This window comes from Muscardinus avellanarius, assembly GCF_963383645.1.
Source record: "Muscardinus avellanarius genome assembly, chromosome: 4".
In the NCBI taxonomy this organism is placed as follows: Eukaryota; Metazoa; Chordata; class Mammalia; order Rodentia; family Gliridae; genus Muscardinus; species Muscardinus avellanarius.
This window is the reverse complement of record NC_137789.1, coordinates 82,234,408-82,253,032: the sequence shown is the minus strand read 5'-3', so window position 1 is coordinate 82,253,032 and position 18,625 is coordinate 82,234,408.

Sequence of the window (18,625 nt, the reverse complement as noted above, 5' to 3'; positions counted from 1 at the left end):
AGACTGGCCTGCCAGATCCCTTCTCTGGTCATACAGAATTACCTGGCTACCATGGTTTGGGCCACTGGAAGGCTAGGTGTGCTGCTGGATCCTGAGGCTTTCCTCTGCACACAGGGTTCCTCGCCTGTCTCTCTGAAGGGCTGTGCCACTGCAGGTGCCACCTTAGGTTACCACACAGGATTTTTACTCCAGCAGCGCTTGCCACTTAAGATGTTGGAGAATCTCTGGCTGCTTTCAAGTGCTTGGATTATTTTTCTGGATTTCTTGAGACTGCCACACCGGTGTTCATGGTTTGGGCCACTGGTTCCCAGCCACAATGGTGCTGGCAGCTGCTCTGTAGCAGGTCAGTTGCACTCTCTGGCTTTTTGCAGTGAATCCTGCAGTTAAGAGTTATTGGATTCCTTCTGCCATGGTTCCTGTGTCTATTTTGGTTCGTGAGCTGTATTTATTTTGCTCATTTAGATGCCACCTTTTTGGTATTTGAACTTTTTTTGTTTTGGCTACTGAGATATGCTGCAACCTGCAGTCACCAATTTGAATCCCCACTATCTTCTTTGAGGGCACACCCCTAATTACCCCAAATCCTAACGCTGGTCCCCACCACTTAAAGGTTTTACTGCCTCCCAAAAGCATCCCCCAGGGGAACAAGCTTCCCACACAAGGCCCTTTGGAAGACATTTAAGATTCAAACTTGACCAAGACCTTTAAATGTAAAACAAGAGAATAATGAATAGACCAGAGCTGTTATTATGTGAGATTCAGTATAAGAAAACAATTACAGATACAAAAACAGGCAGGAGGGATAGATTTGGCCTGGGAATTTTAAAAGTTTAACAGCAGGCATGGTGGCATGGTCCTATAATCCCAGTATTTGTGAGACTAGCCTCAGCAACTTAGAGAGCTCCTGAGCAAATCAGCAAGACCTATTCAGAATAAAGAATGAAAAGGGCTTGGTATATTGTTTCCATAGGTGGAATACCCCTGTGTTCAATTATCAGTACCAAAAAAAAAAAAAAAAAGAAAAGAAAAGAAAAGAAAAAGAGAAAGAGTTTCTTACATCATTTATATTTATCTTTCTTCTCTCCTCCCTTCCCCAAAAGGAACAGATGTTCAGCTTATAATACACCAAATTATAAATTAAGACTATATTTATATAACACTAGAATCACAGAAAGAAAAAAAATAATGAAAATAGTGACAGTTAATATTGACACATCCCTGAAAAAGTTTAATTTCAGTCCTAGCCAAATTCAGTGGCACTCTTCTCTCACATGACTTTCCTCTCACCAAAGTCAATATGGCTTGACTCAGCTTTATGCAAAACTAGAATAGTTTAATAGCCATGTGAATGTGCTGGGGAAAAGCTACACAGGGAATTGGTGACCTTGGATTAAATGCTGCTCCATTTTCTCAGTTATCTTTACAAAAACAAATACTCCTTGATGTTAAAATCTACCAGATGATCAAAATCTTAGTAGAAATTTAACTTTTTAAATTTTAGTTTGTTTACCATACTCTTGCTGGTGCATTGTAACTATACATCATAGTGAGGCTCAATGTAATACGAACATACATGCACATAGTACTTGATGCATTTCCCTCCACATCCACCCTGCCTCCATCCCATGCATGTTAATGAGATTGGTATTTGCATTTTCTGATTGCTAATGATGTTGAACATTTCTTATAAATTTATTGGTCATTTATATTTCTTCTTTTGAGAAGTGTCTGTTCCATTCAATTACACATTTTAACTGAATTTTTAAAAGTTTTAATTCTTTAAGTTCTTTGTATATTCTAGATATTAGTCCTTTATCAGAGGAGTAACTGTCAAAGATATCCCATTTTGTAGGCTCTATCTCCAGACTCTTGATTACTTCCTTTACTAAGTAGAGGCTTTTTAATTTGATGTCACCACTTATTGATTCTCAGTTTTACTTCCTGAGATTTGGGGGTTTTATTGAAAAAGTCTCTACTAGTACCTATATGTTAAGAGTTGGTTTCATGTTTTCTTTTAGAAATTGTCAACTTTTGGGTTCTATTTCTAGATCTTTGATCCAGCTTGATATCACTTTTGTGCAGGGTAAGAGATAAGGATCTAATTTCATTCTTCTATATATGGATAATCAGTTTTCCCAGAACCATTTATTGAAAAAGCTGTTTTTTTCCAGAGTGTTTTTATGGTTCTTTTGTCAAAAATCAATTGGCTATAAGTGTGAGAATTTGTCTCTGTATCTTTTATTCTTTTCCACTGGGCTGTGCATCTGTTTTTGTACTAATACTATGCTGTTTTTGTTACTATAGTTCTGTCATATCATAATGAAATCAGGTATCATAATGCATCCTGCATTGTTGTTATCTCTCAGAATTTTTTTGGAAATTCAAATCCTTTTGTTTTTCCATACTAATTGGATAATTTAAGATATTTAATTTATAAATAAGAATTTATGTATTCCAAATATACAACATAATAATTGATAAATATTTACTTTATATAATGATAATTATAATGGAGTTAATTAACACATACATCAGAACTCCTGCTCTAAATTAGATTCCCAGAACTTATCTTATATCTGATAAGAAATAATGGTAGTGGTATATTATATCTAATATAATATTAGATCTAGTGCTTTTGATGGTAGACACTTTGGTGATACAGGACACTGAAATTGTGGCTTATTTGAGGAAAATGAGAGAGAACTCACAAAAATGGTGAATTGAATATAAAAGACAAATGTAGACATTCATGTGAACACTGTGTGCCCAACTCCTTTCTGAGAAGACCCAGGTAAAATCGCATGTTATACAAGCAGAACTCAGAAGGACAGTGTTTGGTGTTTTAGGCACACAAGTCCACCCCATGGGCAGCACTCTCTGCAGGCTCTAAAAGTTCTATAAACAGGGACATGATCCAGGAGCAGCCTTAGGGATCCTTTCATGCCTGCCATGCTGATGAGCCCTACTAACAAGGGTCATTCTCTATTTCTAGAACTGTTCCTTTCCACTATGGTGGAGCTGGGTTTCCCAGGGCATGCAGTCTAAGTGAACTTGCCCTGAACAGAGCATTCGCTAAGTTCACATTGGACAGTGCTGAGATATGTATTGACCAATAGGTCAAGGCAAGCACCTCAGAGAGGGACAAAAGTCTGGACTGTTTCAATATTTACCAAAGCATCACACTGGACCAGGATTTCCATCCTGTGTGCCAGGATCAAGGTGGCATGGGAATAAAGAACAAACAGACAGACTCTGTTATGGCTTGGGTTTGAAATGTCCCCACAAAGGTACATGTGTTGAAAGCGTGACTCTAATACAATAGTATTCAGAAGTGAAATAATTAGATCAGGGATTTATTTTTATCAGTGGTTAAATCCACTGAAGGATTAATGATATAAATGGATTTACTGCGTAGTAATTTAGGCAGCTGTAGAATGACTGGGGGAGGTATATCACTGGGGGTGAACCTTTGGAGAATATATCTGTTGCCATTGCTGGTCACTTTCTGACTTTCTATCTCTCTTCTTCTTCTTCTTCTTCTTCTTCTTCTTCTTCTTCTTCTTCTTCTTCTTCTTCTTCTTCTTCTTCTTCTTCTCTCTCTCTCTCTCTCTCTCTCTCTCTCTCTCTCTCTCTCTCTCTCTCTCTCTCTGTTTCTCTCTCTTCTTCCAGCCATCATGATGAGAAAAGAAGAACAAAATGCTTTGTGTTGCTACTGGTTTGACTTGGAGCTGGCTAACTATGGACTAAACTTCCAAAACCATGAGCTAAAATAAACCTTTCCTCCTTTGAGTTTCTTTTGGGGGCCGTGTGGTGAATTGCTGCAGGCCATAGTGATGAAAAAAACTAACTAATATAGAGTCTATATCCAAGGCAGAAAATCCTGACCACAGCCCAGGGCTCTTGCCCAAACTTTGGTGGCTCCACAGGTAGACTGGATGGATGGATTCTTTCTAGATAAATCTGCAGAGTGTTTAGTATGCTGTTCATGGGGGATGGCTTCATAATAATCTGCTTTACATGAACAAATTGTGTTTGCCTCCAGAGCCAAACTTGGACTTAATTTCATTCACATTTTATGAAGCCTCTCAAAGTTCACTTTATTGTTTAGTATTCTGGACAAGGGAAGAAGCAAGTTCTTAAATTGCATTCACGAGTCTTTTAACAAATACCACCATCATGAGTAGTTATCATTCTGACTGTCTCTAAACTGGAGTGCCCTATAAATCACACAAGGGTTTTCTGTGGCCAGAAAACAATGCAGTGTCTTTTTATCTTTGGATTATGGTTTTGGGTAGAAAATCCTGCTTTTTCCCTCTGAATGTCTACTTTCTCTCTCATTCTAAAATGTTTTGAGCTATCTTTCACACTCTATTTCTCCTGGGTTATTCCTTCCTACTTAAGAATTATTAAGAAAGTCATTCTAAATTATAGCTATTTGTTTATTCTGTACCCCCCCAAAGACATTTATGGCCTTTAAAAAACAAACTCTAATACAACATCAAGATGATAATGCAACAAATATAATTCACTCTGCTCTTTATGTTGGAAAGATAACAGATTAAAATGTGTACTTCTTTCTCCTCTTTAAAAAAAAATTACAGGAACACTTTTTTTTTCTTTACTTTTCAAGTCTGTCTTTTAGTAGTTTATAGTTTTTATCACTATATTTAGATGTCAACCAGGCAGGTCGGTGCCATGGCAACTGGTGCAGGAAGAAATGTGAGCTGGGAAGGGCCCTGTGCTCAAAGGAAAGGCTTCCAGTGTTGGCTGTGTGTGAGTGAAGGTGTTACCTGGTGAAGGCTGCACGTGCCATTTGCTCTGCATTCAACTGCACTGGGGAAGGTGGGTCACCTGGGCACCATGCCACACCTGCACCCTGATGTCCTAAAATAAGAAAGGATGATGCAATTGAGCAACCTCCAGATTTATCCCCCACTCCCTAAATCCAGAACACTCCTTCACCAGAATAATGCTGCTTTGAACTTATGCAATCCTACTCATCATGAGTCTCAGCACTGGTCACTTTCTGAGTTTATAAAAGGAGTCTTTTCCTTTGCATGTATATCTCATGTTATCCTAGCATTCCTGCTACCGGTAAATTTTAAATAGGCAACAAGTTGTTAGAGAGATTTTGCCTTTTTTCCAGGACTGTCTTGGGCGCTGGAGATAGAAAAGTAAAAGACAGTGGGGTCTTTGTCTTTTTATGGCTTCCATTTACTGTGAGAGAGACTCATAATAAAATACTCTATGAATAACAAGAATATCATAGTGGGGTTCAAAGTGATACATAAGAGACCACTTGGTATGTTTCCCTCTGCACTCCACCCTGTGCAGTGAGATTGTTAGTGATACCTGCATATATGAACATAGCATCGTTTGAACTTTGTCTTTCCTCAGTTCACCTTTCCTCTCCCTACCTACCTCCCCTAACCACCTTCCACCATTCTACTGGTCTCTCTCACTATCTGAAAGCCTGGTTGTTTCCTATTTTCTCTTTAGCTTTGGCACATGAATGAAAACACACGACACTAGACTGAGAATTGTCTCCATGAAAACTGCAAGGAAGAGTTCCTATTGCCCAGCAGAGCACAGTCTCCTTCTCCCAAGAGCTGGACTGACCCAAGCAAGGCTCTTTAGCCCTGGGTGACCCTCAGCGCCACAGCTGACGTTGTCACAGTTTCTGCTGAGTAACAAGGGAGGGCTGCAGGTCAAGGGCTACAGTGTGGCCTTTATCTCCTGCCCACACCATCTGACTGAATCTGCCTCCCTGTTGGGGCTGCCGCAGTGACAGCTCCTGTCAATGCCAGGTGTTAGGGAAAAACTCTTGGCTCCCACCATTCTTGTATAGCACTTTTCTCTTCTCAGGACTAAGTCACAAGTACTTGAGACCACCCCAGGGAAACCCAAGCAATAGGCAGCAAGCAATGCCTGGCTTAAAATCCTCCTTCATGCTCCACCTTTGAAACTAGATTGAGGCGCCTTGATACTCTTTCTTCCCTTAGAATGAATTATTTTTTCCCTTTCCAAGGAAAAAAAAATTATTTCTTCTTGGTTTCTCGTGCCACCATACCTACCCCAACAGTTTCAGCTTTCATTTGAGAAGAAACCGTGCTGGAGTTCAAGTTGCATCTTTCAAAGATTACCTACATGTTAACTTGTCATAGAAGCCCCTCTCCCCAGCACTACTCAGAAATGAGCTATAGATGAGGTGAGTGAGGCATTTGGACAGGAGCTAGGGTTTCATCATATTTTTCAGAAATAAATAGTCAGGTGTGGTGTCACACACCTGCAATCCCAGTACTTGGGAGGCTGAGGCAGAATAGTCACAGGTTCAAAGTCAGCCTGCAACTTAGCAAGACCCTCAGCAATTTAACAACACCATGATTCAAAAGAATAAGGGTGGGGCATGCCTGTAATCCCAGGACTTTGGAGACTGAGAGAGGAGTATTGCAAGTTCAAGACTAGCCTCAGCAACATGGTGAGACTCTCAGGAACCTACAGAGAAAATTATTATAAAAATTATTTTTCTTCCCCTATTTTTGTTTTGCTTAAAAAAATAAAATAAAAAGTGTTAGGGGTGTAGTGTGGAGGTAGAATGTCCTTGGTTTTATCCCCAGTACCACAGTAAAAATATATACATACATACATACATACATACATACATACATACATACAAACATAGGTCTGAGTGTGTAGCTTGGAGATAGAATGCCTCTGGGTTCAATCTCCAATATACGGAAAAAAAGAAAGAAAGAAAGAAAGAAAGAAAGAAAGAAAGAAAGAAAAAGAAAGAAAGAAAGAAAGAGAAGAGGAGGGGTAGGATGAGAGGTAGGAAGGAAGGAAGGGAGGGAGGAAGGAAGTGGGTTGGTGGCTTTTCATTCCTAGTTGTGAGAGCTTTCTCTTCTTTGATTACAACAGAATTTACAATGTTCTGGGTAGTACTACATTATTTATCTATCCCTTATAAATTAACAAGTATTATTATACAACTTTATCCCATTCATTTCTCATAATAAACTAAAGAAAATATTAAACACACTGATAATGTCTAGTGGAATGGACTTAGAAGCATGGAGGTATCAATTTTTTTTTATTGTCAAAGACAGGTCCCCTTTGACCCTGCAGTCTATTTTTACCCAGCCTGGTCACAAAAGCTTTTAGGGGAGAGCTGGAGGAATGCATAGACATACAGGGATGGTCCTAAAGCCAATATTTCTAGGAATCTCCCACAGCCATAGTCTTTGTCCAACTGGAAAATACAAATTATAGATTTAAAAATTAAGTTTTTTAACAAGAAAATGAGATATATAGGCAGAGTGCATATGGAACTATAGTTGTGGAAATGTATTTTTCAAGCTAAAGTATTATTTGTTGTTTCATATGACAGTTACAAAGGAGGAAGTATAACTTCCTCTCTGAGATACTGACCTTGACGTAGTGAGAAACTTATTATTCCTCACACTTTGATAGTAATTATGAAGAGAGCTTGGATATTTGACAACCTGCTCAAAAATATTATGGGATATCAGCCAAATGGATAATCCTGTGCTAAGGCTTTGGAGTGGTGATAGCCATGCAAGGGTGGAGAAGTGTTACATGTTTTCTGCACTCTAGATACATATAGTGATCATCCCTGGACACATTAGTTATGATAAACTGTGCTCTAGTTAATATCTATGTTGTCAACATTCTCTAAGTTTTTGTAATAAATAGAGCGAGTAATAAATGGGGTGAGATTGTTTAACAATACTTGCCAACTAGAAGGAAATTGATAAATAATTATTTTTCTTCCCTTTTTTTAACCTTTCCAGGGAAAATATTAAATTCTTTGTCTTGTGTTTATGACCCATTTTTCCCCTAAAAACCAACAACAACAATAACAATAAAACTGCCACATATCTCTCAGGTCGTATTTCTTATGACTTGTGTTTGAAGTCCTATTACAAGAGAGTGTTAGTTTGCTACAACTAGCATAGCAAAGCATCTGGCAGAATCATTAAGGAGTTGATTGTCTTACAGTTCTGAGGGCTAAAACTCTTCTATCAGGGTGTGGGCCAGGTTGGCTTCTCCTCAGGGCTTGAAAGAAGACTTTGATCTGCATCCATTTCCTTGGCTTGCAGATGGATATGTGCAGGTTCTCATGGCTTTCTCCAATATATATTTTTCGTTTTCCAAATTGTCTTGTATGTGTGTGAGGGAAGGAGGGTACTAGAGGTAGAATGGAAGCAATCCTACTCAATAGGACCCTTCACAGGCCAGAGGCTATTCCCCACCTTGTTAACTCTGAAAACTGGGTCCTACAGCAAATGAATATTGGTTCCATCTTACAATAAACTCATGCATGAGGCTGGTGGATAAAATCAGCACATTGATTTCTTAATTCACAGTGAGAAATTAACTGTCATAGACACTGAAGGACAGTGTCTCCTCGCTAGTCCTACATGGGAAGAATGATATAATCAGAAGTTTGCTGGGGAACATGAAGTCAGATCAAGGGGAAATCAATAAGTAATTTGAATATTTAATGGCATCAGACCAAGCTAATCTGATCCATTCATCTTTATTGTTGTGATTATCTTGCCCATTGAATAATGCTCTACAGTTTATTTGGCTAAGCGAACGGGCATGAGAAATGTTTGAGCCTTAGGCTGTTTCTTCTCTTTGTATAACATGATTATTGTGAATTTTATACTCTTATGAAATCATACCTGCATTTTTTTTGGTGGTACTGAGGATGGAACCCTTCCACCTCTGGACTCTAGGCTATACTCCCAGACCTATTTTATACTTTTTTATTTGGAAACAGGGTCTCTTAAGTCAGCACAGCTGGCTTCGAACCTGCACGATTCTCCTATCTCTGCCTCCCAAGCATGCGCCACCACACGCTGCGACATACCTGCATTTTAATAATCAAATAGAGTACTTTATGGCTCCCATATGGCATGACTCATGACTCTAAACAGTTCAGCTACCTCTCAAATATTTGAGCATTTCTTGTTCTGCTTGTCATCTACTTTCTCCCACTCCACACTACTCCTCACCAGTTCTCTGCCTCAGTCATTCTTTGCCATACTGCAACAATCTATGTTTTTCTCTTGATCTCTTCAGCCTTAAAGCTATTAATCTAACTTCTCCAGCCTATGTGAAAAGACAATAGGAAACTCTGGAAGAAAAGTAGAATTAAGAGGCTGAAATCATGACTTTTGCTTGGTCATGTTGAGTGTGAAGTGCTTTAAGAAGACATCCCAGTTGAGTTTTTGGCTAGATAGTCTGACTGAAGCACAGAAATGATATCTGCACTGTGACTATATAAGCAACATTTGGTTTGAAAATACACTTTAGGGTGGATGAGATTGTCTAGGAGAAGAGGACAGAGTGAGAAGGGCAGAGGATTTGTGCATGAGCTGTGAGTACCAGCATTCCATGGATCATGCTTTTATAGGAAATTTTCTACAAAGTATGAGAATGATAAAAATTAGAATATAGATAGGAATGTGTGTAAAGGCTTTTTATCATTTATGAGATTTAGTTGGGGAAGTTTAAATGAAGATGACAATAATAGGGTTGATAGATATGGATGACTACACTAGAGAGAAAGAGGAAGAATAGTTGATAATTTGAAGTTCCTGAGGCTCAAACTTTGGTACAGGAGTTCTCTGTGGACAGGAAGGACACTGGCAGAATAGAAAAAAATCGGGTGTTTCTAGAGGTGGACAGGTTTTCTAGAGCAGACAGGTTCTAGAAGAGCAGGTTTGGACATTGAAGTATATCGCCAATTATGACTTCCATATTTTGGTTAGGTAGAAGGTTATTGTTTTGTGGGGGGGAACAGTTGGAGAGTCACAGATTGGAGGAAAGTGAAAAGAATTTGAAGTGGCCATTGAAGAGAGTCAAGAGACTCAATGTAGTGGGTCTGTTTAGCTGATGACCCTTAACCTATGGTGACATCTTGTGGTGTCACAGGTATAAAAAAAGTGGAGATGTTCTCATTGTTGGGAAGGGGAGAAAAGGGAAGTCTGGGGGCATCAAGCACTGTGTGAATCTATGCCATTTTTAATATGATCACTTTAAAAAAGGGTAGGGAATAGGTGTGAAGAAGACAAGTAGAAGAGCTGATCTAGATTTTTTGCAGATGGATCTGAGGAAAAAGGCAATTTAAGATATTGGCAATAAGCTGGGCATGGGGCCACATGCTTGTAATCCCTGTGCTTGGGAGGTGGAAACAGGAGGATCACGCAGGTTTGAAGCCAGCCTCACTAGCTTAAGAGACCCTGTTTCCAAATAAAAATATAAAAATAGGTCTGGGTGTGTAGCCCAGAGATAGAAGGGTTTCCAGGAACCCCAGTATCACACACACAAAAAAAGATATTGGCAATAATATCTCTCAAAAGGAAACTATGGAATAAAGTTGAATAAATAAAAAAATAAAGCAGACAGGAAGGCTAAATGATTGGGAGTGCTCTTCATGACTCCATTATGGCTGAAATGCTATATAGTTGAAATAAATGAGGAAGTGGGTGGAATAAGTGAAATCCGTGGTAAGAATGTGGGTTTCTGAGAGGAGGATCTGTTTCTAATGGTGACAAGTCTAGAGTGTGTTTTTGAGAGTGTATAGCTGGTGTGGAAGAAAGTCTCTCTGTTAGAAGAGGTCAATGAACAAATATTGGGTCATTCTATAAGAGCAAAAGAATAAGGGAGCTTTTTATTATCTCAAAGAATCTCTCTAAATACAATTCTGGACCATAAGCTCACAAACCAAAATGGCCTGTAAGCATGTTTTTCTCTGTGAAAGATAAATTTATCTTTTCCTCAAAGATAAATTTTGTTTGCATCCTGAGTTGATTTTTTCTTGATATCAAATATATAGCATATTTTTCCATGCCAATTTTCGAATTCTCACATACCAACTATATGGAATGAATGTTTGTGTTACCTTCCCTCCGACTCCCCCCCAAATTTATATATTGAGTCTCTAACCCCAAATATAATATAGCTATATTTGGTGTCAAGAGGTAATTAAGATTAAATGAAGTCAGTCATAAGGATAGGATCTTGAACCAATAGAGCTAGTATTCTCCTTTAAAATAATTTTATTGGTGCACTGTAATTATACATCATAGTGAGGTTTAAAGCAATACAAACATACATGCACACAGCACCCCACCCTACTATCTCTTCCTCCCTCCCCCATACATGTTAGTGAGGTTGATATGAATACCTTCATATGAACATAGCATTACTTATAGGAAGTCCCAGAATGCTCATGCTCTCTCTCTCTCTCTCTCTCTCTCTCTCTCTCTCTCTCTCTCTCTCCTCATCTCCATGCATACTCCAAGGAAAGACCTATGAGAACACTGTGGGCAAGGAAGAAAGCCTCACTGGAAATTACACATGCAGACACCTTGACCTTGAACTTCAAGAATTGCAAAAGGAAACATTTATGTTGTTTACGCCACCCAGTCTATGGAATCTTGTTATGGCAGCCCAAGCAGATTAATATACTCACTATGTAGGATTCGTGTGATTCCTAAGTGAACAGCAAAAAGCTCATTTCAAGACTTCGTAGACTTCCTTTATTTTCAGATACCTGCAGCCAAATCCTAGCTTCCCAGGTACACTGCTAAAATGGCTACTGACTTAGAGCTTTCTACGATCTCTCTCTCTCTCTCTTCTCCCTTCTCTCTTTCTCTCTCTCTCTCTCTCTCTCTCTCTCTCTCTCTCTCTCTCTCTCTCTCTCTCTCTCTCTCTTTCTCTCTCTCTCACATTATGGGGAATTGAACCCAGGAGAATTCTACCCTGAGCTATAGTCCCAGCCCTTTAAAAAGAGTTGTTGTTTGTTTTTTTTTTTTTTGAAACAGGGTCTGCTAAATTGCTGAGTATGTCTTTGAGCCTGCCATACTCTTGTCTTAGCCTCCCAAGTACCAACTGGAATCTCAGGCATGTGCCACTATGTCCAGCCCATGATCTCTCTTCAGTGCCATAATTCACTAGAACAGCACACAGAAGTCAGAGAAACATTTGCATTTCTGATTTGTTACAAAGAATACTACACCAACATGGAACTGCCAGGACTCCGCCTGTGTGTGTGGCACTTCATGCACACTTCAGGAGTGCCACCCGCTCACCATCTCCACACGCTGAGGCAAAAGTTCTCTGAACCTTATCATTTATGAGTTCTCATGGAGGGTGCATTACCTACGCATGACCAAGTAAATTGTAATCCCTTGGTGACAGCTCAATTTCCAGCCCCACCCCTCCCAGAAATCAGGTAATGTGGCTGAAAGTTCTCTTATTGTTTTTAAGAAGCATCTCACTTTTATTATAAAATTCATAACAATTATTAAGAATAATACTAGGGAAAAAGGAATTGAGTTTCCTGGGAAAAATATTCTCTGGTTTCTCCCTGGTTGGGGCTTCTCAGCTAAAACCTCTGTGGAGGAGTCTGTAGCAGTTGAGTTGCCAGTTGGCAGTTGGAGCACATCACCCTACAGCTGAGTCTACTCTGACCTAAGTCGGGATTTAGGGAGTTGGTTTTCATATTTTGATTACAAAATATCAAGTGTTAAAACAATTAATTGTATAGGTTTAATTTTAAACTCTAGGCTACTGCAACAAGAGGGCTAGAAAATTATTTTTCTCGTGTTAGAGAGAAGTTTGCAGAAAGAGTAGGAACAGGGGTCACTGCCTTCAGGGATCCCTTCTGATCCCTTCAGGGATCCCTTCTGGATCCCTTTGATCCATCAAAGCAAGCAGAAAACTATAGAATTGTAAGCCAACAATGTCTATGTTCAACATTCCCAAATTTCCCTAAGTTTCTGAGGGAAGTTGCTGAGGCTGGTCTCAATCCCCTGCCTCAGCCTGCCAAGTACTGTGATTCAAATGTGCACCACCACGCCTGCTCTGCACACTCTCAAAGTTAGAACTACTAATGCATTGACTTGTGGTATTCTTGGTTCTAGAAGTGTCTCTTCAAAGCAGCTTCTGATGAGAGTCTCACATTATTTAGAAAAGTTATACCACTGGGAAGAGTTGGGTGAGCAAGCCCCTGAAAAGGCTTCTGAATCCGGGCTATGTAGGGCAAGTTCTCAAATTGATACCAGAGAGGGAGGGAGGGAGAAAGAGATAAAAGAGAGGAGAGAAAGAGAGAGAGAGAGAGAGAGAGAGAGAGAGAGAGAGAGAGAGAGAGAGAAACTTCAGTTTATGATTCAGCCCTACTCGTGATTCAGCTGTTTTCCTCGAGTGAAAGTTTTGTCACACTCTTCTCAGGGTGCAGATGAGGATTTCATGCTTGCTAACTATGATGTAACCTCCAGCAGGTGCAGGTAGATGTATTTTGTGCAAGCAAGCAGCTGCCTTTGTTCTTTTGCAGACACTGGATGTGGAAATGGGGCAAGGCCATGACTGGCGCTTGGAAAAGATGACAGCCAGGGAGGCATGCTACATGCAAAAGAGCTTCTATTTCTGATTTGAACCTGCTCAGAAATGCAGCAGAATATTTACTGGTAACACTAAAAATCACGGGCACTACACTCCTTTTTTTTTTTTGCTTTAAATCAGTCTTTAATAATTATAATTTGGTCATAATTTTCCAAAATAGTTTTGGAAGGTACGTGAGGTAGTCAAGAATCATTTGGTACTGAGCATTAGAACAGTTTCCAGTTTCTGGAAAATAAAAGCACTTGGTCTAGGCAGCATAGTGGGCAAGTCTAGGGTGATCAGGATTTGATTTTTGGAGCTTACTTATTAGAATACTTTGAGAAAAGGAAATAGACTTCACCAGTAACAAAACTTATATTTTCTGAAGCATATTAATGGAGAGAGAGCATGAGGTTGAATGGATGACCTGGGTATAAAATATTTATCATAAAACCCAGCATCCTGCACAGTACAGATTATTTCTGCTTTTCATCTTACTTATTTAGGTAACACAATTGGAAGTGTAAAATAAGTCTGGAAATCTATTAGATCATCTTGATACCATTATCAGAAGATCTAGGTGCCACCCAGTGGCAAATAGCAAATGCTTACTTGTTATGGCTTTTATGATTTACTTACATTATCTGGAATAAGAAAAAACTTTTTAATGCCAACTTTGAATTATTTCCAGGGGGCTATAATCTGGTCTGCTAGTGTTTATTAGTAAGTATGTTTTCATCTAATTTTAATTATCTAGTCTTAATTTTATTACTTTTTCTGAAGGGAAGTGGATCATTAGAGTAAATTAAGATATAGACTATGTGCTATCACAAATCACAGGTAAGTTAATAGTTTAACAAGTAAATCTTAAGAGTGGTGGACACTGCAAACTCTGATGTCAAATGCTTGTGAACTACAAGAACACAGAAAGCTTTCCCTATTTTACCACAAAGTGAATAGAGAAAAGGCTGTATTTTATTGTACATAATCATACCTTGCTTTAAATAATTAGTTTAATAGTAAAAGTATGTGTTTCTTTGAGATACATCTAAACCAGTAAGGATAATCATGGTGGGAATGAAGCATAAGTAATTAAAAATGAAAAATTATGAGAGTCTAGATCTAAAGCTGTAAGAACATAATTAGATATTTTTTGTCAAAGAAATCGCTTGACTTAGGCCCCATTTTGCAAAACTACCATTGTGTAACCTTATGTGTGCTTATATTTTTGTAAAGATAGCATTTTCTGGAAATTTTGAGTGCCAACTCTTCCCCCAGAATCCCCTTTAGCCAATGGCCTAAAGATTGTGAGGCTCTCCTCTCACTGATAGGAGCACAACACAGAAATCCCATGCTGAAAATAAAACAACCAACAGTTTTCCACCACGTTGTCCTGCATGCCTAACTTACTGGTGGCAGGATCTCTTTTTGCAAAACGTAAAATTTACTTTGCTGGGCTACTTTCAAATATGTGTCTGCTTTTTTTTTTTTTTTTTTTTTTACAATGCCATATAAATTTACTTCTGACAAAGCTTTTTAAGAGAAATGTGTGTGTTCTAGACCAGGTCATGATACAGAAAAAGCAGCATGCAGTAGGGCAAAGCTAAGGAGAAAATCACATGGTAGATTTCTCAGTACTCAACTATCTAACCACAGATGATATGCTCATTATCATTTATCTACTGTTTTGCTAAGAATTAATTTGGATTTCAATCTCTTTTTCAATTAAAAATCCAAGAAAGCAAAAATACGAATGCTTTGCCACTGAGACACAAATATTGCAGATGAGTGGAGGCCCAGGCTGCTGCAGTCACTGTCACCTTTAGTCACATGGGCTTTTTAGACTATGTGGAAATTGCCTTTTGCAAGAAAGTCCTTGTACATTTTCTTTGCGCTACCCAAAAGTGAAAATAACTTTAGAGTATATTGGCCATCCCAAACATACATTTTTATTTCTTAGAACCATTTATTTTGGATTATTAAGTTACTGTCTAATATAATTTTGGCTCCAAAAAAAGCAACATTGATTTTCTAGAACAGTTCAACTATCCTACATGTCTCACTCTCTTCCTTAAAGTAGAAGCATGGAATGTTGGAAGGAACTTATTGGCTGCTATGTGGAGGCGCAGCGGCCTGAGCCAGGGAGCTGAGCTTGGCAGCGACGTGTTGGGAGCCTCGAGATATCTGGATGCCCGAAGTGATTTGGGTGAAACTTTAATGCAGTATCTTGCTGTGGAACACCAAGATGTTAAGCCTTTGTTGGAGAGTGGGTGTTTTGGATAATGTTCTGGAAACTACTGGCACTATTTTCAGCATAGACCTCGATTAACTTAATATTTAAAGCCAAGTGGGGTAGCCCAGGCTTGTAATCCTAGTACTTGGGAGGCTGAGACGGGAGAATTTCAGGTTAGAGAACAACCTCAGCGACTTACACCTTGTTAAAAAATAAAAAGGGCTGGGGAATGTACCAGTTTTGGGTATAGCCTAGGAAGATTTGAGAAAGCTCTGGTTATTAATACATATTTTTCAAAAATTGGGTGAGGGGCAGATCTGTGAAAGGACTTGGTTTCTGCCAAGAAGCAGGCAACTATTCCAATGTAAATTATCTAGCTAAAGGTAATTAACAAGGAGGGGAACTAGGACTTCTCATTCTAAAGACAGGTTTACATAATTGGATAATGTAGCTAGGATGGGAGGAGGGGGTCTACTTGTGAAAGGAGACATCTGGGTGTAAACTAAGTTCAGTGGGAAAAGGGGAGGAACTTTACAGTTTGCCTCATACATCCCAGATTGCAAAGTGCACCATGGGGGTTAATTCTGTGGGATGGCATTGTTGTGCATCTTGATTTCTGTGGTGGTTACAGAATCTATACATGTGATAACATGACATGAACCATGCACACACATAGAGGCAACCATGAGGGACCCTGAGTGACAAATGCACAGGTCCATACTGTGACGTCTGCAGTTTCTTTAATTATTTCAAAACCATTTTAGGTAGTGCTGAGGATTTTTTTTTATAGTGCTGGGCCCTGAGCATGACAAGCACACGCTCTACCTCAAAGTTACACCCTTTAGCTCAAAACATTATTCCTGTGTGTGTGTGGGGAGGGGGTACTAGGGTTCAAACCCAAGGGTATTCTACTTTGGAGCTATACCCCCACCCTGATTTATATTCTTTATTTTTGAAACAAGGTCTCACTAAGTTGTAGAGGGCCTCACAAGTTGCTGAGGCTGGCTGTGAACCTGGGATCCTCCTTACTCAGCCTCCCAAGAACTGGGATTACAAGCATGTGTACCACCACACCCAGCATATATATATGTATGTATATATGTGGTACTGGGGTTTCTGGAAGCCCTTCTACCTCTGGGCTACACTCCCAGGCCTAATTTTTATATTTTTATTTGGAAACAGGGTCTCTTAAGCCAGCACAGCTGGCTTCGAACCTGCGGGATCCTCCTGTCTCTGCCTCCCAAGCGCAGGGATTACAAGCGTGCGCCACCACGTCCGGCTTCAATATATTTTTTAAGTCCAACTTTGGCCATAACTTGTCATCTATATTGATGTTCTGTGTTAAAATTATATACATATACATATATATATATATATCTCCAAATTGATATAAAGTATATTTATATATATATATGCATCAGTATATATAAATGTACGCACACGTGTGTATGTGTGTACTTACTACATATATACAATTGAAAGGCTTGCCCCAACAGGTTGTATTCTGGGGTTTTGCCTTCTAGGTTTTTATCCCTCTGACTTGAGGTGATCGATAAAGTGCCAAAGTGCTGACGTGCTGCTGGGGCTGAAGCATCTGTGAAGCCGCATATCTGTGCTTCTTCATTATTTTAAGTGCAGAATAAAGAAACAATGGCTACTTTTAGTCATCCTATAAATAAAACACTTCCTCTTCTTTTAATAGAGAGAGATGGCTGAGTACCCACTGAGCAGCCCTTAAGGAAGCTCTGTGTCCTGGTTGTGGTCTAGCTGCTCTCAACAGGATACGTTCTTCTGGAGGCCAGTGCCATCTGATCATGTCTTTTGTCAAAGTGCTACACTGCTTGGCGTGTCTAAGGATTCCAGGAAAGCCATCTATTACTCCTGGGCTTAATTCTGATTAAACTGGAATTCACTGAGTTTTTGTTTCAGAAGTAGTATAACTAAATCAAGTTTAATCTTTTATACTTCAAGTTCTTTCTTGAATGCATATCGAAATGTTATTTGGCAAGTAGCTCTCCTTTCCCATCCAACATTATATTTTGGTGTTACTTGTAGTGCCGGGGTGCCTGAACCATCCAGAGGTCTTGAGTTGGTAGCCAATAATGTGTTCTCTCTTGGAATATGATTTTAAGTTCTTTCTTTCATTCTTTCTTTTTTGTGTGCATGTGGTACTGTGGTTGAACCCAAGGACATTCAACCTCTGAGCTGCATCTCCAGCCTTATTTTATTATTTATTTTTTTTGTTTTATTTTTGGTGGTACTGGGGATGAAACCCATCTACCTCCAGGCTACAGTCCCAGACCTACTTTATATATTATTTGGAAACAGGGTCCTTTAAGCCATTGAGGCTGGCTTCAAACCTGAGTGATTCTTCTGTCTCCGCCTCCCAAGTGCGGGGATTACAAGCGTGTGCCACCATGCCTGGCTTATTTTTTATTTTGAAGTAGGGTCTCACAAAGTTGCTGAGGGCCTTGCTAAGTTGGTGAGGCTGGCCTCAAACCTGAGATCCTCCTCTCTCAGCCTCCCAAATACTGGGATTACAGACATGTGTCACCACTCGGCTTAGAAATCATTAACTTCTTTGGAAAATAATTTGTTTTTAGACTTTTAAAAATGGCCTTTAGGTTGGCTATGGGATCTTCTTTGGACACAGCCCAAGCCACACTCACTGGTCATTTCTTGCTTGGAATTTCAGTATAAAATTCTTCTTCCTTTTTCAGTACTCTCATAGATAGAGATACAAAGTTTATTTTATTAAGTCATATAGTTAACTCATTGCTAAACTGGGTCTACACTCATATCTCAGATTTCTCTTTCCTGGCTGCCTTACTCCACTGGCCTGGTATATTCCAGCAGATCTTGAAAAAAAAAAAAAAAAAAAGAGTTGTTTCCTCTACAAAGAACAGAAACCCCACATATATAGAAGGATTTCTTTGTGTGTCCAAAAATGCTCGAAAGAGCAGCTCTGCAGGGGAC